The 24,586-nt window shown below is 44.8% G+C and overlaps 1 protein-coding gene across 1 annotated transcript in view; it reads left to right on the top strand.

Annotated features, from left to right (window-relative positions):
* Hs3st4 (heparan sulfate-glucosamine 3-sulfotransferase 4) overlaps window positions 1–24,586 on the top strand; it is a 417,435-nt gene that overhangs the window by 378,165 nt on the left and 14,684 nt on the right. The window lies entirely within an intron of this gene.

Here is a 24,586-nt window from a genome sequence, read left to right as displayed (position 1 = left end):
GCGTCCACATTTCCTGCCTCTTCCAAGCCTATTGTAAGCACCTCTTTATGAGTCAGTTCATATATCATTCGAGGAAATTCCATTTTTCAGCAGTTGGCCGGAGACATTTCTTATTGCTTGTCAAAAACTTGCGTTCTAAATTATGGGCCTAAAATATATATGGAAGTTGAAGGAAAAGTCGAGAGCTGAACATTCAAAGACAATACGGAGCAGGAGGTTCCCATAACTCACAGGGGCCTCGCTCATCATCCCGAAGCTGGAATCAACTCCCTGGTCTGAGCCTCATGTGAAATTCATGCCCCGCCACCTAGCTTTAGGGAGGGTTGGGCATGTTTAACAATGGGGATGTGAGACAGCCCACAGGAGCTCATCGATCTGCAATCCTCACAGCAGCCCTGTGAGCAGGACGCAAGCGAAATAGGTACGTTCCTTCCCGCGTTGGTCCTTAGCAGGGAAGAGAGGAAGGGGAGGTGGCATGGGAACTACTCCAAAGACCCTCGTGGTCAGCCCAGCACGGCCGCCCCCTCTTCTGAGTGCGAAGTGAATCGTCACCCCATGTGTGTGTGAACTTGGGCAAAAGGGGACCTGCAGTGCCTGCCCCTCCCCAGCCACATGTGGCATCCATCTGCCGGCCTCTGTCTCTCGCGCTCCTGCTTGGCTGTACTCAATATGCTTCTCCACTTTCACCGCTTACAACAGCTGCCCTTCCATGCTTCCCTGCTTTTCTTGGGGATCAGATTTTCCCCCTTTTGGCTCACGGTGCCTTAAACGGACCCTTGCCTGCAGCCGCTACATACTCACAGGGTTTATAGCCTGAAAATAACATGAGTAGGATTTCTGGCTCTGATCTTCCCCTGGTCACACATTAACTGGATATTTGGGGTTAAGATACTCTCTGAGCCTAGCTTTTTTCCCCCTTTTCTTCTTGTTAAGATGGGAATCCGCTCACTTTCCAGATTAGGAATTAAAGTTTTATTGTCCACAGGAATCAACTAATAACTAATCTACATCATAAAGCAAGTGGAGTAGATACTTAATTATAATTAAACCACTTCTCCTTGTCTCTTGCATGTCAAGAGGCAGCAATAGTGGTTAAGGAAGCCAGAACGGTCTTATTGGAATCCTGCCAACTTGGCAATCTTGGACAAGTTGCTGAACTGCCCTGTGCCTCAGTTTCCTTACCTGTGACATAGGGACAAAAGTAATTTTCACCTCAGAGGATGATTGTAAAGATTAAATGGGTTTACTTTTTAAATCTCTTGGAATAATGCTTGATATGAAATAAGATCTCATTAAATAATATTATCAAATGGTTGTTGGTATAAGTAAACTTTATGCATTATCAGAGTTAGGCTGTGAACTCCCTGTAATATTGATCTTTATTTTCTAGGGCTTCTCAGAGTTTCTGGCTTGCAGCAGTCAATCAAGAGATCACTTAGTGAAGGAATGAATAAATATGTGCCAGCAGGGGTACTTTAGCGCCCACTGGGTCCTGGACTTAAGCTCTAGGAGGAATTCTACCTCCATGTTTGAGCCCACCCCACGCCCCAGCCCATCCCAGAGATGACATAAACATGTTGAGGACTAAATTAAGTGCAAAATGAAACCAGGAAGATGACATCACAAATAATCCCTAGAAGGGAAAGAAACTCAAGCTCACTTTGCGCACTCTCTGGCAAAATGAACGGTGATTTACTCCAGCAAATTACCAACTGTAAAATATTTACAGCTAATTCCCTCTACCTTCCAGGGTGGCAGTGGCAGAGAGAGGCAGGTTGTTTAGGAAGTAAACGCAGGATGCAATTTCCATTTCAGTGGTCGCGTTTTCTGCAGCAACCTCGGGCGACAGCGTCATTTATATCTTCCGCTCACACAATCTTTTCTGCATGTGCATGAGTCTCGATTACAGGCAGTTGAGGTTTGTGTGGTAAGCATTAGGCATTTATGAACCAGAGAAAACATTTACTAGTGCTAGTAATTTGTCTAAAGGTGGAGGGCGAAAAGGACAGGAGCAACCAGGCACATACGGGTTCCTCGCCAGAGTATCAGGGACCTGGATGGGGTGGAGAAGCAGAGCACTGCTGGAGAAGATGTGTTGTGCCCATCGGGGAGCTCATGCCCCCCACCCCAGGCATCTACCCAGGAGAGCGACACAGAAGAGCCCCCGGCCTCAGTCCTTGGACCTTTCTTGTCCCCATGTACACCCCAGGTTCACCATCTGCCTATGTTATCCATGCCCGGACTTTCTCCAGTGCAGAGCTCTCCCCAGCTCCTACTAAGTGCTTACCTAACATTTCCATTTGGAGATCCATGAAGGGTTTCAGGAACAACATTTCTGAAGCAGAGCTCCTGACCACCCCATACCACACCCAAATCTTTTCTCAGTCTCTTCCTCCACATTAGTACCTGCTTTATTCTTCCCGGTGCTCAAGTCCAGTACCTTGAGGTTAACTGGCATCTCTTCTTCCTACACCCACATGTAAATCCACGTTAGTTCTGTTGGTTCTTTCTCCCAAAGATGTCCAGCATCTCCCTGCTTCATCACTTCACCCTCATTTCTTACCAGGACTGCTACAGCTACTTCCTTACTGGTTTCCCAATATGGTCCATTCCCACTGCCTCACTCAAATTGGTCCTTGGAAACTATAACTCAGATCGTAACACTTAGTTCTCTGCCTAAAACTTCTGAGAGTTTCCCACTGTAGTCAGAATGAAGTTTCAGCATCTGGCTTTGTGCTACCTCTCTGATCTAATCTCCTGCCACTGTCCCTCTCCCATCCTCTCCAGCCATACTGGCCTCCTGTTGTCTGTGTACACACTAAGAGCTCTCCCACCTCATGCCCTGGCACAATTTCCTCTGCTTGGAAGAAGCTTCTGTTAAGGAGACTGTACTTCCTTAAGCCAGCTTAATGTTGTGTGTGTATGTGTGTGTGTGTCTGTCTGTCTGTCTATCTTACTAGGTATGGAAGGATTTACCAAGAAACAAGAGTTCTAGTCATAAGATAAAGATTGATAAATTAAATTACTATAACATTAAAATTCCTGACCATCAAGACACATGAAAAAGCGTGATGTTAAGCCACAAACTGAGAGAAAATATTTGCAATCTATATAAAAGAGAAAGGAGAAGTGCTCTGAATACCGAAAAGGTATATATGCACACACATATGCACATAAAGATTTCACCTGGGAAGAAACACAAATCACAAACCCAGGGAAAGACCTCTTAAACGAGAGAAATTCAAATAAAGACAGCAGCACAATTAAGTCACATGGTGGAAGATGCCTGTGACTCTTACACACAGAGGGAGGAAGTCCAGATACCACGAGTCCTTTGCAAACCGGCCTGGCATCCTCTCATAGAGGTGAGCACTTGCAATGTCCGGGGTGCACCCAGCCAAAATCCAGCCCTTGTATACCAGGAAGTTCGTACCCGGAGAGTCATGGCAACATTGTTCATGAAGCAAAATATAGAAACATTGCCAATATCCGTCATCAGAAAAATAGATGAGTACAATGCCATGGTCAGAGTGCATTATTTTGCATGGGTGAACGTGAATTAAGTAAATCTAAATGCAGCAAGAAAAATAGAATTTGCAAAGATAATTGTTTACTTTTTAAAATTTTACAGAAGGCTAAGTGGACTATTGTGCCATTTTTCAGAAGCAGCAAAACTGAACAATATGTTGTTTAGAAATACAGCATATGATGCATAAACACACAAGAGAAGGGGAATATAACATTCGGAAGAGTGGTGTTTTTCTCTCCAGGCAGTTCTCCAGCTGTTGTGGCACTCAGCCTTGATGGTGTCTTGTGGGTGGCTAAGTGCTCCGACTGCTTTTGGTCAGTCAGTGAGAAAGCAGCAGACCACTCCAGGCAGAGCATCTGATTGCCCGTGCGACACTCTTCGGAATGCTCACACGCTTGTTCTTTCCCTCCCCTCTTCCTCCTCCAGCCCCACATCCGTGCTTCTCCTGTGACACCCAGCCATGTACAGGCAGATGCCATGGCATCAGTGATTTTCAGTTTCAGCCATGGATCCCCCTGAGTTTGTGGTGTATACAGAAAAGGCCTTCCAAGTCTGCAGGTTCTGCGTCCACAGATTCAACAACCACCTTTCAAAAGTACTGGAGGAGAAATTGCGTCTATACTGAACGCATGCAGTTTCACTATTCCCAAACAATTCAGTGTAGGAGCTACCTACATAGCATTCACATTATATTAGGTATTGTAAGTAATCCAGAGATGATTTACAATATAAGGGAGGGTATGCACAGACTCTGTGCAAATACTATATCACTTTATGCAAGGAACTTAGATCCACAGGGGACTCTGGACTGGATCCCTGGTGGATGCAGAGGGATAACTGTATATGTGGATATATGTATATATGTACAAACAGATCTGTAGTATGCATATATGTATGTGTACCTGTGTATATTCTAGGGCTACTGCATAGAGGAGGGGGGCTTTGGATCAAGCATGCTGTAGCCAGGGTTAGCTCACTCAGTGGGCAGGCGAAAGGGGGCATTGTAAGAAGCTGGAGCATCACATGCAAATTATGAGCTATGACCAAGAAAATTTCAAGAAGTTCCCATGAGACTCCAGTGCAGAGTGCTGGGTGCAAGTGCCACAACTATGGCCAGAACTCAGGGCACCTCACCGAGGAGCTGAGCCCCCAGGCATGTGTTCACTCTCGTTGACAGATCCTGTTCTTGTAATTTTGCCCCTCACCTATTTCTGCGTAGTTGTACCAAACTACATTAATTTCCACCAAAATTATCTTCACATCAATGTTTTTCAATGTCCAAAGCTCACATGAAACTCCACCTGTCCATGGTGCTGCCGGGGTGCAGGAATTCTTGGCACAAACATGGAATAGCATCTGGAAAAAGCAGGGGGTTAATCTGCTCCAACTGTACCAACTTTTCCTGGGAGCCTCTTTGGCCCTTCGCCAGTGGAGCTCACAGTCTCGTAGAGAAGACAAGGAAAGGAATATGAGCCATCTGGTGTGTTGGGTCAATGGTGGAAATAGGTATTAACCACAGGCAGTAGGGGCCTGAGCAGGAGGAAGACCTGTCAGCCTGCGAGAAGTGGGACCCTGGAGCTGAGTCCTGCGAGTGGATGTCAGCCACCAGATCGGGGGAAGTAGAAGAGTTTCAAAACCATTAAGGGGCGTGCATCTTGAGGGGGAGCATCATTTGGCAGGATGCCAGGGAGGGTGATTTACTCATGTCTGTTAAAACCTTTAATACACGAGCTCGCAAGACCCAGTAATTCACCTTCTCTCTGACTACACTGGGGAAATACTCAAATTAAGTACATAAAGAAGTGCGTACAAGTCTGCTTGCTTTAGCCTTATTTGTCATAATGGGAAATTGATTAATACTAAAGGATCCTTTACAGAGGAATGGCCAAATCCACAATGGTTTGTGATTACTGTAAAGTAACGTTCATTTTAAAATGAGATGTGCATTGACAGGGAAACGTCTCAAGAAGTACTACTGAAGAGAAACCCGAATTTTAGAATGCCAAATAGAGTATGATACTATTTGTGTCACTACACTCCCACACATACACATGCACTCACCCAAAACAATGTTATGTACTCTATATCTTTTCTCTGGACGTATATTCCAGAAAGATGCCAAAATGGGACAGTGAGTTTCTCCTTTGAGGCACAGGTTTCCAAAGAAGACTTTAACTCACACACAGGCTCTGTGTGTGGGTGTTCTGCTGTGAGTCTAGTGATAAAGAGACAGAGCTCTCTGGCTGATTGATATGGGGCGGGGGAGTGGAAAGAAGCTTTCCAGAGAGAGGCAGTGGTATTTGTTATTCCAGGTACTAAGCCAGCCATTTGGACCTAGAGAGGGAACATTGTATCCACTTGGAATCAGGGTGGTGAATCTCTCCTAATGCAAGGAGCACTGGTTTGAGCCTTACTGGGAAAACAGTGATTGACAAAGGGCATGGCTGTAGGGGCCGTGTACCCAGGCAGTGTATCAAAGGTGTGCTGTGCCCTGGAATGGGGCAAAAAGTTCTTTAGACAATGCAAAGCGAGTCCAGACAAAAAATGAGAGGTCGGCTACAGAAGAGCCCTTTTTACCTGTAATCTTTCAGCCAAAGCAAAACCTTACCTTCCCAGAACCATTGTGAGAGCATCAAGGCAGGAACATTTTGGGGGAGAAGGGCCAGAAATGGAACAGCAAGGGGAGAGTTACTCACTCTGAAAACATTCTCTGAAAGTGCTGCTTCTCAGTGTGTTACTGTGAGGCTGGCACAGTTACTGTGGACAGATGTGAGAGGCAATATGATCACGCATGCAAAGCAGGCTGGCACGTTCATGTGCCCCTTCCCCACCTGCCAGCAGCACAGATCCCACCCTCTGTGTCTGGATCTTCCTGAAGTTTCCCTCTCGTAAGTGCTAGAACCTATCTGGGATGCCAAGTCCAGCTCCTGAGAAGTCTGGCGAAAAATTCAGAGCCTCAGTGAAGGGGTGGTGTTGTTATGTAGCAGAGAGCTGGACTGCTGTTCGGGGGGACTGGCAGGGGAGTTCCAGTCTAGTAGGTAGACCCAATATGGTAGAAATAGATGAGAGAGTGGGACTCCATGTAGGTGTGACAGGTACTCGGGTGTGGGCCATCTATTACCTCCAGCATCAACCTGCTAGGGGTATTGGGATGCTGACACATTCCCACCCAGAATGACATGTAGCTCACAAACAGTGGCCAGAGGCCAGTGGACAGGTGCACTGGCCATAGACATTAAAGACTAGAACCATGCAATTAGGCAGAGATAAAGAGAGAATTCCTGCTCAATATTTAAAAAAAAAAGTCAAAGAAGAAAATTTCAGTTTGGTGCTAGTAGGTCTTTACTACCTAACATTCCTGTTTTCCATTATCAAGAAGTAAATATCAGACTCAGATTCTATGGCAGACAGCAATATTACTTTTCCTTTCTTTATGGTTACTCTTTATTCATGACGATTATTTGAGATATCTTGAGTGTTACGGCTTGTATCTAAATGTCTCCCCAAAACTTCATGTTGTCATATGTGGGGCTTTTCTGAGATGGCTGGTTCTAGAGTGCATAATAATTAATTTAAGGGTGACTTAAGGGTGTGTGGTACTATATTAGTCCACTGATTGGAATTAGCATAGTTCCATGTGTGGCTGAATGGTTTTACTAAAGACAGAAGCCCCTCCCTGGGTGGCACCAACCAATAGGCTTGTGCCCTGGATAGGATAAAAAGGAAAGGCAGGATTACTCCTTTGCTACTCACTGCCTCCTGCCTACCCTGCCATGGACTGTTTCTCCTTTGCTACACCCTTCTGCCATGCCACCTTGCCTTGGAGCCAGCAACTATGAACTGACTCTACAAACTCTGAGCCAAAATAAACCTTTCCTCCTTTAACTTGAGGGTGTCAAGTATTTTGTCTCAGCAATGAGAAAAATAACTAAGACATTTACTTGTATAACAAATTACTGCAAAATGAAAGGCAAAAAAATATATATACATGTATTATCTCAGTTTCTCTGGTTATTCTGTTTCAGGGTCTCTCTGAAACTAGTCAGGTGGTTGGCCAGGGCTGAGGTCTGAATTTCAACTAAGGAAGGATTGATCCACTTTCAAACATGTAGGGTTATTAGCAGGACAAGGTTCCTTATGGGTTATTTACCACGGATCTCAGCTTCTTGCTGACTATTGGCCAGAGATGTCCTCAATTCCGGGATAGAAGAACCTTTCCACATGATGGCCAACTTCACCAGGCTAGCAAAAGAGAGAACTCTTAGAGGGACATTAAAACCTTCTGTATTGACTGATGGAAGTAACGTCTCATCCCTATGTTTCCATGAACATGGCTTAGAAGCAACCCTCTGTGCTTTCCCACACTCAGCATGGGAAGATCATACAAGGACATGCATAACAGGAGGTAGTGATTACTGGGGCCATCTGAGGGTCAGTCTTTCATAGAAACTAGTTATTTTTATTCAAGATAGTGATGTACAGATCCTAGTTTAAATAGATGTATTAAACCAACTAATAAAGAAATAGACTTGGGCCAGGGATTTAGCTCAGTGTTTTCACCTCCTGCTGCACAAGCGCAAGGACCCGAGTTCGATCCCCGGTAACAAAAAAAATGAAAAAAGAAGTAGACTTAGAGAAAAATAAAGTTCATTATGGCATAAATATATGTGTATGTACAAAGATGGTTGTCTGTGATGCAAAAAATATTCAAAGTTATCAAGATGTGCTCTTTTTTAAAATTTAGTCATTGTTTAACTTTATTTATTCATCTATGTAGATATTAACTTATTTTGTAAGGAATTTGACTTAGTGATGTGTTTCTTTTTCTTTTTCTTTTTTTTTTTTTTTGGTACCAGGGATCGAACTCAGGTCCTTGTGCTTGTGAGGCAGGCGGCAGAACCACTAGGCTAAATCCCCGGCCCTAGTGATGTGTTTCTAAATCCTGGTTGCACATTAGGATCCCCTGGTAAACTTTTAGAATAGTCCAATGATCAGATACCATCACAGACCAATTGAATCAGAATCCCCAGCTGTGGGGACCAAGGAATCTAACGGGCTGCCCGAGTCAAAATCACTGGTGTGGCGGCTTTGGGGCATCGATCCATTTGCTGCAGAATTACAGCTGCAGGAAGTATAGGAGACAGGCAGCAAACCCCACAACCACAAACAAACCAGCAAGCTCAACCTATTTCTCCTTTGAAGAATAGAGGTTCCAGGGAGGAAGCTTACTTTCAGGAAGGAGGAGGCTGAGCCCCGTGCTGAACTCTCACCTTTGTTCCCAGTCTGTGAGTTTACTCTTTTTTTAGGAGGAGACCTTGCACTTGCGAGGCAGGCAGCAGAACCACTGAGCTAAATCACTGGCCCTGTGAGTTTACTCTTGACCTGTAACTTGACCTCTTTCATGAAGCCTAGAACTGACCTTCAGATAAAACTCTGGTCCTGGCTCCTGCTATACTGTGCCTTCCCAGAAGCAGGAGATTCCATGTCACATAAGCGTTTCAAGGTTGAGGTCTCTGTAGCTACACTTTGTGTGATGCCCTTGGCCCAGGGCCGAGAGTGTGCATCAGCATTCTCAGAAAGGTGGTTTCCTGCACCTGGTAGCAAAGAGTTGGGGCTGAGAGACCACCATTCCAGGTCCTGCTTGGCTCCCTTCTCCTGCTTCTGATCCTTGGAGTATAAGAACTGAGTGTGTGTGTGTGTGTGTGTGTGTGTGTGTGTGTGTGTTGAAAACGTGAATATGAATATCTGTGGGATGATCCTTTCTCTGAAAGGGAAGGAATTTAGAGACAGAGAGAAGGACAGTGCTGCTAGAATTTTGATGAATGGGATTTGAAAATGGAGGACATATTTATAGAGCCCTATAGACCGCAAGAAAGGGTTAGAGTTTTATTTTACTATAATGAGAAGGTTTAAGTACAGCAGCGACATAATAATAACAAACATCTAACACTTAGGTATATTTATCGTATAGTCTTTATGTATATTGGCCCACTCAATTCTTATAGTAATAGCTCCAAGGGAAAGATTGTTATCATTATCATGAATATTAAATTTTAAAGAGAAAGACTAAGGCAGTGATAGGTAAATGATATGATATGCACAGTCTGCAAGTGGCAAAATTGGCATCCCGACCTGGACAGTTGGTAGCAGAGACCATGGTCTCAGCACTGTGTGCACTACCCTGCTCCCTGTGGTGTGGGCTGCTGGAGACGGGCTGCTGCTTCTGTGGACTGTGACATCACAGGGAGCAGGCTGGGAGGAGCGTGCAGTTGCACTCGGAGAACCTGAAGGTGACAGTGCTGGGGCCTATGGAAGCGGCCGAGGAGTGGTGGGGTGATAGAAAGAAGGAGCAAAATTTAGGATGTGTTTTTATAGTCGAAGCAGCACACAGACTTGCTAGCTGTGACTCACTGGATGTGCTGCAGGGTGAGTGAGGAGAGGAATAACTTCGGGGCTCTGGACCGAGCCCTGGCCTGAGTGCCAGCGCCCTTTCCCGAGTGAGGAAGGCTGGGGCTGCATGGACCTGCCTTGTTACTTGGGGCTGGGGTGTCCAGTGTGCTGTCTGGAAATCTCACAGATACAATTCTGTGCCTCCATTTCCTTCTTCCCTTCCTTTCTTCCCACTCTCTCTTCTTTCTAATGGCTGTTCCCCTCTTCCCTATTCCCTTTATTTCTTCCATCGTTCTGCAGATACGTACTAAGACCTGCTTGCTGCCAGGCACTACTTAAAGAGCTGGAGACCCACCAGTATATGAAAGAGCCAAACTACCTCACTTCTTTGGTGCTTATGTTGTCTGGGACAGACTGATACCCAAGAAAACAGACACATAAACAAGATCATTTCAGAGAACAATTGGTCCCTGTGAAGTAAACAAAAAGCTGATGTGAAGGAGAGATTTCAGAGAGGGTGCTTGGGGTGGTGATCGCTCCCTGAGGAGGCAGTGTGATTCCGAGAATAAGAATAAGAAGTTATGAGTCATGGGAAGAGCAGGGTGGGGGCTGGACATGCGTGGATGTCCGATACTCTGTGACTCTGCAGCACACCCTGCAGTCTGGGCTTCTCTCTAGGTGTGCAGCGACCTCCTTTCCTGTCATGTCTCCATCTCTTATATGATCAGATTGATTGGTTTGAAAATCTGTTTAGCATCTCACGCACCCCAAGCTGTGAAAGTTAGGTCTAAATACAGCCACAGTAGGATGCACTAATTAATCTGTGATTGTATTTTACACTGTTGAAGCTGGAACTTTTGATCTGAGGATTCAACTTTCTGAAAGAAACAGCTGAAGAGCCATGCCGAAGGCTTACGCCTGAGTGCTTTGTAGAAGATGTTGTCCTGCTGGCCTAGCCAAGTGGGGGAGAGGGTCTGTTCACCCAGCAAAGAATATGATTTCATGCAATGCTGTGTCTCAGTTGCAGCCAACTCCAGAGCGGGAGCATATCTGCCCAGCAACATTCACACTGCCATTCATATGGATGGATGCTTCCATCCTGCCTACTTACTTTGCAAGTTTCCACAGCCAGGCATGACCAACCGCAGCAGCACTTCGACCAGTAAAACATCAGGTGCTTTCCCTGATATGATCTCTCTCACTGACCAAGTTCCCTGGACCACATGGAAGAAACACATACAATTATTTACAAAAGCCAAGTTCATTTTCACGATAACATGAAGTCAACACTAAATGCCTCACTCCAAGCACTGACCCTAAGGTGGCATTCTCTGGGAATGCGTCATAAAGGACAGGCTTTGTATGTGACAACAGCAAGAATTAAAGCTTGCATTGAGCAAGCATTTCTTTCAGGTGCCCTGCTAAGTACGTTGCAAATCTCATAAAGCATGCTCTGAAAGTGGTCCTGGTTGTGATTCTCAATTTATTAATTTATTCCATGAGGAAACTGAGACTTGAGGTAGTTAGGTAGGTGCTCCAAAGTCATCGAAAGATAGGATGGCAGAGCCAGGACCCAGTCGGCTGCAGCAGGTCGAGAGTTGTGTACCCAAGGAGGTAGAAGATGGTGCTCAGGGGCTGCACATGGAGCAAGGGACACTGCTGTTGTTGGCCTTCTTCCTTCTTCTTCTCCCCCTTCCTCCTTTTCTTCCTTCTTCTCCCCCTTCCTCCTTTTCTTCCTTCTCCTCTCCAGTTCCTCTTCCTTTTCTTCCTTCTTCTCCTTCTTACTGGAGCTTGAACCCAAGGCCTTGCACACACTAGCTGAGCTCTCTACCACTAAGCTACATCCCTAGATCCTAATAAGGGAGGTTCTGGGCAGCCAAGTAGCAGAGCCTCCATAGGTGGAAATGCTAACTACCCTGACTCAATTATTGCACATTATGTGCATGTACTGAACGATCACACTGACTCCATAAATATGTAAATTAACATACACATAACTAATAAAAAAGAGGCCATGGTGCTGTTTTGAAAGCCAGGTGGAACAAAGCAAATAGTAGCCAAAGGAAAGGCAAGGCAGTAAGACCCATCCAAGTAGTGGTTGCCTTTGCAGAGCACAACATTTTATCACTCCAGAGCTGAGAGCTGTGAGGCCCCACGCAGTCTGAGGCTGCTCCTCAGAGGCTCCCACAAGGGCGACAGAGGCGATGGGTGCAGTGCCAAGGTCACCAGCAGGATGCAGGTGAGAAGGAAGGAGGCTTGAAGCATCCCCCGGGCAGGGACAGGTTGGTGAGCCTCTGGGAGTGAAGTGTGAGGTGGAGAAACCTAGAGCTCAGGCTTCCTGAGAAGAGCCCTCATCCCCGTCTGTTGCTGTGACCCTCCCGTAACCATCATTTAATTTTTGTATGTGCCCTTTGAGACGCTGAGTACAAGGACAGAAAATACAATAAGATAGCTAATAGAAGTGGGTGTGTGAGCTTCCGAAGAGGGGCTGTCTTTGATGCCTACAAATGAAAGATCAGAGAAGTACATTCCAGGTGGGGTCCTTAGTCAGGGGCAGGCAAGTGTTTCTTAACCTCGTTCACTCAAAAGTGGAGGGACATCTTGTCTTGAAACTTCTGGGGAGGGATGGTCCAATCCCAAAAGACACAGGGATGGAGGGTGAGTTATGAGCATGAACACCTGATGGAAGCTGAGATTGTAGGCAGGCGTTGGTTTAGATTTTACATTCTTGCTTTCCAATCTGTGGGCTTGAGAATTGTTGCAAGAGATCTCCATCTCCCTCTAGATACCCAGCACTGGGTATAAAAAAATTTAAAATATAAAATATAAATATATAAACTCCCATAGGATCATGGGGTGGGGGCACTTTCCAAAAATATAGATTCAATGGTGAATCGAACACAAATGCATTTTAAAGGACTGTTAAATTCAGAGTTGCTTTCTGTCCATGTGTACTTTTTTGTTTTGTTTTGTTTTGTTTTGTTGGTACCGGGGATCAAACTCGGGACCTTGCGCTTGCAATCATATGTACTTTTGAAATCAAGTGCTATAGAAAAGCCAGCTTCTGTCGTAGGGGGGTCTGTTGACATAAAGACAAGTGATTGCATTGGGAAAGGGCAGGGATGACAGGAACCTCATACGTCCCCCTATGTACTGCTCTGCCCAGCAGTGTGGTCTCCCAAATGCTTAGGCTCCTCAGGCTGGTGAGAAGAAAAAGATTTTAGCATTGTGGTGTCATAGGTGCCAAGCTGAAGCTGTTTACTACTCTAAGACCAAGCTATGTTTACACCCATTAGACAGCTAGATTTCTGTGTGTTATGGTCACTGTGTAAATAAGGACACATATCGGAGGCCACCAGGAACAGTCCTGTGGATTCAGAGTTTGGCCAAGGCTGCTGTCTTCACTCACTCAGCAGACTGATCTATTTGCACTCACTGCACATTTCCACCTGCAGCACTACGAAGAGGGAATGTTCACTGGCACTCACTCCGGGTCAGGATGCCCAATTCTATATGGTCCTGATGTATAATATTAAAATTTTTCAAAATTGATAATTACATGGGTAAGTGAAGTTGGTTCCAAAGTTAAGCCCCACATAGGCAAAAAGGTCATGGAAATCTGTTAAGAGCAGGAGAGCAACAGTGTTGACCCTCTGGTATACTGAGGCATTTCTGTACCATCCGGGGCTGGTCAGACAGACTCGTGACAATGAAGCCTTCTTCTGAGCTCAAGAGAAGCCACTGCATGCCTTGAGCCCATGATGGCACTTTCTCTTTGGGCTTGATCAAGAACTTGGATGTGGTGCCTTAATATTACATTAACTTGCCCCTGACTGTTGTGAGCATGGAGCCACCATGAAAGTTGGTGGAAACTGAGGTCCTCATTGTCTTCACCCAAAAGGTCAAGATCTACCTTTGAGAAGCTGAGAGCCCACCTGCTACAGAGGTGGATAGAGGAGGCCGGAAAAGAGTGCTTTTCTTTTTCCTTGTTTACTTATCTTGTATCATGTCTTAGGCTACAGAGTAAGAGGAAGTTGCCTCATTCATTCTTTGAGATAAATTCATCCAAAAACAGTTCAGAACAATTGGTTGTGCTTGAAAGACATAAGTGTGCATGGCTTTTTTCAAACTGGGATATGTTCTCATTTCCTCACTCTTCCCCTTTCTGGTGGCTGGTTCTACTGACACCCTACACTTATTCACCTACGATGATGATCTTCAGACCTTGATCTGAATCACTTTTGCTTTAGCGGAATCATCAGGAAAAACACAAAGAGAATTCACTTGTCTCTTCACATTGTGCTCAGTCTCCAGCATGACCTCCAGTCCCCTCAGATTCCCACTGCCTTCCTGTGCCTAGGCTCCTTCCTGATCCCCTTCACTCACCACCCAGCTGGGGCTGGAATTCGGTCCATGGCACCCACGGGCATCTTCAGTTTCCTTGCTGTCTTCCCTGGTCCTCTGGGGCTGGCTCTGCTGGTGGCCCCTCCTCATCTGAGCAACACTTAGGCAAACTTCAGAGGCTCAGAATTACTGCCCATCCACACAGCGAGTTTCCTCATACCTGGGGCACTATGTTCAGCAGCCCCTGATAATCACGATTCTAAATTTTGAAACAGGGTCACTAGACTGCTATGAATTAATTACTTTAGGCAGTGCCCATTATGTGTCAGGCAATAAAGGCAGATGCTGAGTTTTGGATGTGGTTGGTGTGTGTCTCCCAAGAGTACATGCAGTGAAGTTAAACCCCCCTGTGAAGGATTACAAAGGTAGAAGTTAATCAGACTATGGTATTGAGCAGTGAGTCCTTTGGGAGGTGATTAGGATTAGCTAGAGTCATCAAGGTAGATTCCCCATGCTTGATTTGATGGTGGCTTTATAAGGAGAGAGAGAGATCAGGGGAGCCACATGTCTGCCCTCCGCCATATCAGAATTCTGACAGTAAGATGGGCATTACCAGATGCAACCCCTCAGACCAGGGATCACAATGAACTTCTTTTCTTTATAAGTTTCACAGCCTCAGATATTTCCTTACAGTTCTGCAAAACAGACTGAATCCGCAGCACATAGTTGAAATTATTGAAATTTTAAAACAACCTCTTATGATTCCATTTTATAGATAAGAAAATCTAACTAGGCACAGGGAGGTTAGGAAACTTGCCCAAAGTTCCACCTATAATTCAAGGCAGAGCCCATACTTAAGTCCAGGCAGTTTTTAAAGCCAGTGGTTCTTGGCTGGAGGTAGTTTGGACACCCAAGGGACCTTCTGCAGTATCCATAGGTACTTGCGGTTGTCGTGACTCTAGGTTGCTACTGGCAACTGCAGAGTAGAGGCCAGGGACGCTACTGAACGTGCACTGTACAGGACAGCCCTCATAACAGAGTCCTCTGTCTCAAAACATTGGCAGTGCTGACTGCGACACCCTGCATTAAACCGAGATCATTCAAACATAAAGTCTTTTCGATGGCCTTGTCTAAAACATTCCGACATTGTTTCTTCAGTCCATAAGTTAACAAAACTGCTCACTTCCCCTGGAGATAAAAATTAGTGAGACCTAGGAAACAAAGAACACGGTATCTTTCCTGGATGTTGGGATGTGTGCTGGTGATGGTGGCAGGGTGGAGTAGTGACGAATCCCTTGCCTTTTCTTCCACAAGAGTCTCTGGAGGCAAAAACGAGACCAGAATCATTCTTACTAGGTCACCAGAGGCCATAAATTGTTCATATATCATCCAGCCACATTCTGTCCCTTTTGAGTTGTCTAACTCTACCCTAAGGCCTTCAAGCTTGGCAAATGACACCTCTTCTGTCATTGGACATAACCAAGCCATTTCCTAAATACTGTTCTCCCTGATCCCAACCATATCTGAATTGTGAGATCGCAAAGACTTCACATATCTGTCATTACCAAGATTCTCTCTCAGAGTAAAAATGACTACCAGACCCTCATTTCTCCCCAGAGGTGCTGTCCTGCCCCCTCTTCCAGGGCTTGGCTGGACTTCATACCTTCATTTCCTTTATCATATCAAATACTGGTCAGGAGCACTGACTCGGCTAGGTTTCAGATCTCAGCTTCTCTGTACCTCAGTTTATTGACTAATGCTACAGAGAGTGATGAGCACCTACTTTCTTAGCCTGTTCCAATTGGCCTAATCCTTTACCATCTCAGTGGAATGTCTGTCAAAAAGATGACTATAAACTAATCCAAAAATCTTTGCACCTGCTTGGCATAAATTTAAAATCAACAAAAGGGCCTAAGGCACCTGTGGTTTGGTGTTTCCTTCCATCATGTGATCATGTGTCATCTCCGCCTGGAATGCTTGCTTTCTTCCTCTTTGTGTGTTTGTTTCTTTCTACCCACTTCCTTCTTCCTCACCATTTCTACTCCTCTTATTCTTCCTCAGTCTTTCTTTCCCTTGTCTTTGTTTCTTCTTTCTCTCCCTTCTTCTTCTTCTCCTTCTTCTTGTAGTACTGGGGATTGGAACCAGGACCTTTGCACTTAATCATTTCCACAGCCCTTTTAAATTTTTTATTGAAAAAGTCATTAAATTTCCCAGATTGGACGAGAACTTGTAGTCCTCCTGTCTCAGGCTCCCAGAGCACTGGTATTAAAAGCATGTATACCACACTTTCTTCCTCTGTCTTCTGGTCTTCTTCATTCTTTGCTTCTCCTTTTATCCTCTTTCTCCTCCTCTGTTCTGTACCTTCCTTTCCCCTTCTCCCTGTTTTAGGTCTATGGCAGTGCAGTGAAAATGAAGCAGATAAAATTCTATTTGAAAAGAGACTTCTGTCCCCAGCAGAGATGCTCCATCTGAACCATGGGCCACTTTATGAAATGTTGTATTCCAGTCTTTCTTTCTAAGCACTTGTTGTTGGCTGAAGGGCAGCAACTGTACATAACTTACCATTAGCATACGCCCAACATCTGGTGCATAATAAGCATGAATAAATGCTCAGTGGGGTTGATGAGGGAATGACTATTAACATAGCCCTTTCATTGTACAGGGATTTGAAATCCAGGGAGGCAACATCCCTGTCCTGTGTTCATTCAGCGGGCTAGTTATTAAGTCAGAATTACCATTCAGTTCGCCTCCTCTCTCAGCTTGCATTTGGCTGATAGCCACGTGGCCACAGGCCTGGCTCTTCTTGCATCTCTATATAGAAATGTGGCTTTCAAATGGTTTGACTTTTCTGCCTTTAGGAAATCAGGATTCATGAGTTTGGGTTTGAAAACCACAGTGAACTTCCCAAGGTAACTGGGCAAGGCAAGGTCTTGACTATGAGTGATTGGCCAAGACTCATTTTCTCTGGGACTCTGTTTCCACACCTCTGTAAAGGGCTCGGTGAGTCAAAGGACGCATGAGGTGGAGCCAGTGGAACATGTGAAATTGTTCACTGCATGGCAAGAGGCAGGTGCTCAGTTGAATTTCTAAGTGTGCTTCTTTCCTCAGCAAGAGGAACTGGCCCCACCACAAGCCCTTGCTCTCGCTACCATTCTCTTGAGTTCCAGTTCATCAGGAAGGCTCAGAAAGTATTGCTAATTTATGCACCATTTATTCTACTGGCTAATGCATCTGGGAATATGGAAGGTGCCTGTTTACCTCTAATTCAGGCGAACCCAAGCTCTGGTGCTGACCCTTCCAGAGAGAATGGGCACTTTATATCTCACATCATTGATTCCTTGCTCCCTCGGCATTCATGCTCATGTCCATTTGGTTCCACTGAGGAGGCTCCAGAGAGAGATATTACAAACTGAATGATGTACTTGATCTGGCAAGAATTTCTGAGGATGCTGGCCTGGCTCTGCAACTCCCCGTGGTCAGTTGGTGGCAGCCATCTTTGCAGTTCACATAATGAGTTTCCTTTTAATACATGACATTGCCACCTACAAGCAGTGACCTTGGGACAGTCATGTGACCTTGCTGAGGTTCTGTGACTTGGTTAAGTATTTCAGGCAACAACCAAAAGCCTGGGCTTTGGTGTAAGTCTGAGGGGGGATTGGACACTGATCCCAGCTCTCCTGGTTTTGGGTGAACTAATCAATCTTACTGGGCCTCAGTTACCTAATCTCTAAAAAGGGGATAACAGCGGTACCTTCTTGATAGAGTTGTGTTAAATCTTAACAGCTAATGTACTGAGGACCTATCATATGTGAGGCACTCTCTAGATATTAATACTCACTGACTCCCTATGAGAAGGATTATTTATTATTTATTATTATTTATTTATATGATGCTTGCTTCCCAGATAATGAAACAGGTACAAATTATAAGTGCTCCTCGACTTACAATAGAGTTATATTCCAAACAAATCCATTGCAAATTGGAAATATTGGGGTTTGAAAGTGCATTTAATACACCTAACATACTGAACATTATAATTCAGCAGCTCAGTGCACTATGGAGTATTGATTATGTCACCTCATGATTACATGGTTCACTGGCAGCTGCTGCCCAGTATGAGACAACTGTAGCGAGGTAATAGTGAGCACCTTTAGTCCCGGCTACTTAGGCTGTGATGGGGGAACACTTGCACCTCGAAGTCTGAAACCAGCCTGAGCAGCGTAGTGTGGAGAGAGAGAGAGAGAGAGCCCCCCAAGGAAAAGATTGACAAGTTCTAAGTTGAACCACCATAAGTAGGTGACCATCTGTCCTTAATTAGGTACCTTGCACAGGACCACACAACTAGTAAGTGGACACAAACCAGATCAACCTAGCTCTGGAGTCTGGGCTCTTAACAGCTAGGCTGGAGAGTGCAGTGTCTGAACTTGTGTGGAGTAGTCAGTCTGGCCTCTCCACCTGGAAACATAGCATGGGTGAGGGTGCACCCTGAGCTGCGTGGCAGCTGCTGCTGTGGTTTCCTAGGAGGCCCCCAGGTGCTGCTGACCGGCACAGGGTCGGGGCTCTGTGCTTAGCCAGGCACCCATCGCCTCAGGGCGTGTGGGGGTGGGTGAGAGCTGGCGAGTGTCTCATAAACATTTGGGGCTGCGAGAGCAGCTATGTGATCTTGCGGAACAATTCTCGCTTCAGGACTATGTTGACGCTGATGTCACGGCTGCTCTGAGCACCCAAGATACTGTTAAGGAGATGTTCCAAGCCCAGATGCAGTGTTTTCTCACCATATGGCCCACATTGAAGTGCAGGGTCTTTCTGAAACTCTCAGCCCCATGCATGGAAAACCTTAGAGGAGCCCTGTCCTCCAGTCTGCCTGAATTCTTCCCATTTTCAGGGGCTGTGTATTCCTTTGTATGTCATTCATCGATTCCTCCAGTAACCACAAATTGTTATGGCAGCTGCTGTGCACCAGATGCCATGCTAGGCACTGGGAATACAGAGTTGAATAAAACATTGCCTGTGGCCTCAAGAACTGGTACCAGCCACACAGGGCAGGGGAAAAAATCATATTATGACATTATTCTTTTGGTACTATTTTATTTTATTATTATTTTTATTGCAGTGCTAGGACTTAGGGCCTTTATGTGCGAGGCCAGCCCTTTACCACTGAGCTCCACCCCTTTCCATACTATGGCTCTATTGTAAACTCCCTAATGCAGGCAGCGCTGAAGGATCTTGGAATTAAAATGAGGTAGCAAGAGCTGGGGTGTAGTTCAGCGATAGCACACTTGCCTAGCATGTGTGAGGCTCAGAGCTTCTTAAATTTAATCTCCAGCCTTGTACACACACACACACACACACACACACGAGTTAATGAAAATCTTTGCAAATATATAATAAAACAATTTTTCACACTCTGCATCTAAATGAGAGCTTCCCAAGTAGGCCAAGGGAGGATCCCATCCTCTGCCAGTGAAGACAAGGAGGGGCAGATATTATTCTCTTGCTCCCTGGCAGGTGGACTCTGAGCACGCGATGCAGATGTCCTTTCCACCCTTGGTCCCCTCCTTGGATTTCAGATCCTGTGTGGAGATGATTACTCAACACCTCTACTTGAGGAGGTCACAGATATTACGTATCGTGAGCCCTAAATCTTGTGTCTGCCCATGAGTAAATGTCCCTGCCATGTGGCCATTAGCTCAGGCTGACAGTTTTGGAGTCATGTGTGATGCCTCTTTCCCTTGCACTCATCCATTCATGAGCAAGGGCCATTGGCCTTTTGCAAAGTACGCCCCCATTGTGAGAACTTCTGGCTTTGTTGTGCTCTCCACTCACATCCAAACACTGCCGCGTCTACCCTGTTGCCCTAAGGTGGTCCCTTAGCAGGTTCCTTCCTTCTGATCTTGCCACATTCCTTTCTGTCCTTGGCAAAGCACCCAGCAAACAAAAATTAACTGTAAATCACACCACATTGTCCTATCCAGTATTCTTCCCTGGCTTCTCATCACATATAGAAAAAAATCCCATCTCCTTCCTGTGGCTCTTAAGACTCTCCATGGTTCTGTTTTCTGCCCGTTTTTCCCAACCTTATTTTCTACCTTACCTTTACCTTTGTTCATTCCCTTCCAGCATCCCTGGCCTTTATTCTATTCCTCAAGCATACCACAATGTGAGAACATGGGCATATTGAAATGTCAGATACTGTTGAGGAGAACACAGTTAAGTCCTAGAGAGAGAAGAGAAATATGGGGTGAAGCATCCCTGAGCAGGTGGAAAGGGACAAGGCAAAGGCCAAGTAGAGGGGTTGGTTCGAGCCAGTAGGAGAGATACCGCCTCTAGTCCTACAGGAAGAAAGAGACCTGGATGGTACAGAAGTAAGTGCTGAAAGGAAGGCCCTGGTGAGGAGGCAGGAGGAAAAAAGAACAATTGAGGCAACAGAAACCTAGCTGTAGCATGGCCTAGACTTAGGAGAGGGGATTAATGCTTTGTCACTCATTCTTCCACTTACTCAACAGATAATTTATTGATCTCCTGCTATTTGCCAGGAACTGTTGTTAGACACTGATGTTGGTATTGAACTACTTTTGTTTAGCCATTAAACTTAGAAGCAAAAGACATGCTGATTCATTGAGACCTTAGGAAGTCTCTTTAGGTTCTGAGTTTGTTTCCTTTGTAAAACCAGAATAATAATGATACCTCCTCTGCTGATTAAAATAGCTAAATACGTGGTGCTATAAAAAGTTCTATGTTTAGTTTATCAAAAGTGGTGGTTAGGTGGTCTCTCTGTGGAGGAAGGGACCATGTCTTTTGTGTGAGACATTAGATTGCTGGTAAGTGACCATTTATGGGACGGATGAATGGATGGATGGAGCGGTTTTAAGAAGAAGGTTTTGGTTCTTCACAGATTTTGAGAAGCTACAGAAAATATTCTTACTGATAAAGTAACCTTATGACAAAGTAATCCATACCACAGCATTTGAATTTGGGTTGAGCTGATCAGTCTTCACCATTAGTGCTCCTACTGTGGGAACTCTCTGAAATTACATGATTTTGCATTCATCTGAAGCATGATGATCACAGCCAGTCAGGCTCCTCTGCTCCACTCTGCTTTTTTCGGTGCCCCCGCTGTGCTCCCTCTTGCCTGAAGTACTAAGCTAGACACGCATCCTTCCGTGCCTCCAGCTGATAGGCTGGGTACCATTGCATCCCCGGTGCTGCAGGTAAAAGATTTAAGATTCAACAACCTCTTGATAGATAGTCAATTAGCTGAAGCAGGGGAGGTGAATTTGAATGGGGCTCACTGGGACTCAAGCACTGAGGTCTAAGAAGCAAATGGCAAAGAATGGATGCGAAGAAAAACCACACAGCTGCTCCGGTGCTAAAGAAAAAGACAAGCCCAGTGTGGTGGTGCGCACCTACAGTGCCAGCACTCTGAGAGGCTAAGACAGAAGGATGACAAGTTTAAGCCCAACCTGAGTAATTTAGGGACTTAATGAGACCCTGTCTCAAAATAAAACTATAAAAAAGGGCTGGGGATGTAGCTTAGTGCAAAGACCCCTGGATCAATCCCCAGTGTTGCCAAAGAAGAAGACATAAACACCCGAAATATGTTCCAGGGATCAAAATCTAGGAAAGACCATGTAAAATTAGCTTTTTTCGGTGATCTTTTTTGCATCAACATTTAAGATGTTTATAATAAGATATGATTTCCATAATAAAATAAGGAAGTAATCTCCTCTACAGAAGTAGAAATCAGACATGGGCATATTCCTGATACTTTGGCCATTTCTAGCCTCTACATCAGAAAATACTGTGGATACTATGGGCTTGAATCAGAATTTATTGTTCTATATCAGTCCTTTAGTTCAGCTTTTCCATTTGGTCAAAAATTTAGAAAAAAATTATTTGCCCTTCTCTAAGAATTGCTGTAAAAATGATCTTGGACACCGGATTTATATTAAATCAATTCTGGCATTAATTGGGTGCTATTCAAAGTGATTTACATGCATTATCACATTTAATCTTCATTACAGTCCTATATGGGATGGACTCTTCTTGGCCCCAGTTCTTGAGAAATGAAGGCTCAGAAAGAAAGAAATAAACTCATCGAGGTTCCATATGTAATTAGAACTGTTTTATTTAAGTTTTCAGTGCCGTTGCACTGAACTACATCCCCAGCCCTTTTTTAGTTTTATTTTTGTGATGGGATCTTGCTAATATACTAAATTGCCCAGGCAGGGCTCAAACTTGAAATCCTTCATCTCTGCTTTCTGTACTGCTCAGGTTACAGGTGTGTACTACCACACCTGGCTATAATCAGAACTCTTAAATCCAACAAATCTGATCCCCAAACCTGTGTTTCTTCAACCCACCCCTCTAACTGAGACAGTTAGGGCTGGTGAGCACCAAACAAGAACACAAACGTAAAGATAATCAAAACACTTTGGAGAACATGTCATTCCAAGACAAGCAGGATTATTTATGGCAAGGGTATGGCTTGGATCCGAAAACTCCACACTACCCAACCACTATATATTAGCAAGGTCTAGCTCTATGTGAATTTCTTTACCAGACAAATTCCTCTTGCTTAATAAAAGTGCTTGCAGTGAAAGCTCAAAACCCAGCAGCAATTAATTATTGACAGAGCATGTGAATTAGAGATAAAAGAAAAGTCATTCTTTCTACACACTCGATAGTAAATAAATTTAATTATGGTAGGAGAAGCTAGGGGATCTCCATCTGTATTAAGTTTTATTAGCTGAGACATTTAAAAGCATGTCATCATAACAAAGAGGCTTGTGTGATCCTAAATATACCACTTTGGTGCAAGGCTCAGAAGTGAATAGACTTAATGGCGCACCTGGTGGCAGACGGCCTGCTATACCGACAGGTACTGGACAGGTTTTCATCAGTTACCTCGGGTCTACATATGCACGGAGCAAACTGACTGCAAACAGGATCCTCAGCCTCCTTTTATCACTGATAGGCCCACTACAATGGGATTGGGGGGCAACTACATCAAACCCCTCTAGTGTCCCAAATAAGATAAGCCACTCTGAAGGCAAACACAGATGAAAGAGTGGGTGTGTCAGAGACACAAGCCCACAGAATCTGTGTGAATCCACTTTCTGTTACTGTAACAAATACCTGATATAATCAACTTAATAAAAGGGAAAGTTTATACCGCTCATCATTTCAGAGGCCTCAGTCCATGGTTGATAGGTCCCATTGCTTTGGGGCCTACAATAGCACTGTGGCGGAGCGCACAGTAGAGGAGGGCTGTTCACCCCATTACCAGGACATGGAAGCAAGAAAGTGGAGATGAAGAGACTGGGGTCCTCATCTGCCCTTCAAAGGCCTCCATGACCTCAACTCCTGCCACCAGCCACTACCTCTTAAAGGTTCCACCACTTCCAATAGTGACAAAGGCTGGGAACCACCCTTTCTGCACATGAATCTGGGGGACATTTCAGATTCAAACTATTGCAGAACCTGGACAAACTTGCAAGCAAAAGTAGACATAAATCTTGTAACATGAACCAGGCCCATGTTGGATACTTTGGCTCTACATATCATTTTATTCTCCACTAAACTTGAGCTAAGTTTTAGGGTTTTACAAATGAGGATAATAAGGTTTACTTGGGGATGTGACTCAGTTTGCTGGTTGTGCGACCTGTCTGATGCCCGTGTCCATTCTCTGCCCAGGGCCTCTCCCTCCTCATTTGCACGTTGTATCTTTGGACTAAGTCAGGGGTTGGAAAACTTTCTCTTAAACGGCCAGGTGGTGAATATATATCAAGTTGTGTGGGCCACAGTTCCTGTCATACTTGCTCAACTCGGTTGTTGCAGTGCAAAAGCAGCCATGGGCAGGACTTAAAGAATGAGTGTGGCTATGGCCTAGTGAAGGTTCCTTTGTGACATCAAAATTTAAATTTCATATAATTTTCATATATCACATAATGTTGTTATTATGATTGTGGGTTTCCCCAACCATTTAAAGATTACAAATCTTTCTTAGCTGTGAATCATACAAAAGCAGGAGGCAGGTAGTGGTTTGCCAGCCCTAGACTTGATACTCTTGGAGGTCTTGTTGAGCTCCTACATTCTCTAGAAGCCAGTAGGACAATAATAACAGCCTTCATTTATTGAGCATTTGCACATGACAGATTCTGTACTAAATGCTTCTCCAACATCATCTCCCTTAATCCTTACACTATAATGTGAAGTCAGTGCTAACATTATCTCCATTTAAGAGGTTATGAAACAAATATGGAGAGAAATTAGGGGCATATCCAGGTTAAACATGACTGTAAGAGGTCGAAAAGCATCTTA

This window comes from Heterocephalus glaber, unplaced genomic scaffold, assembly GCF_053883595.1.
Source record: "Heterocephalus glaber isolate CG9 unplaced genomic scaffold, H.glaber_assembly_v1.0 deba00000943, whole genome shotgun sequence".
Taxonomy (NCBI): domain Eukaryota; kingdom Metazoa; phylum Chordata; class Mammalia; order Rodentia; family Bathyergidae; genus Heterocephalus; species Heterocephalus glaber.
This window is presented reverse-complemented; position numbering and strand designations above follow the sequence as displayed.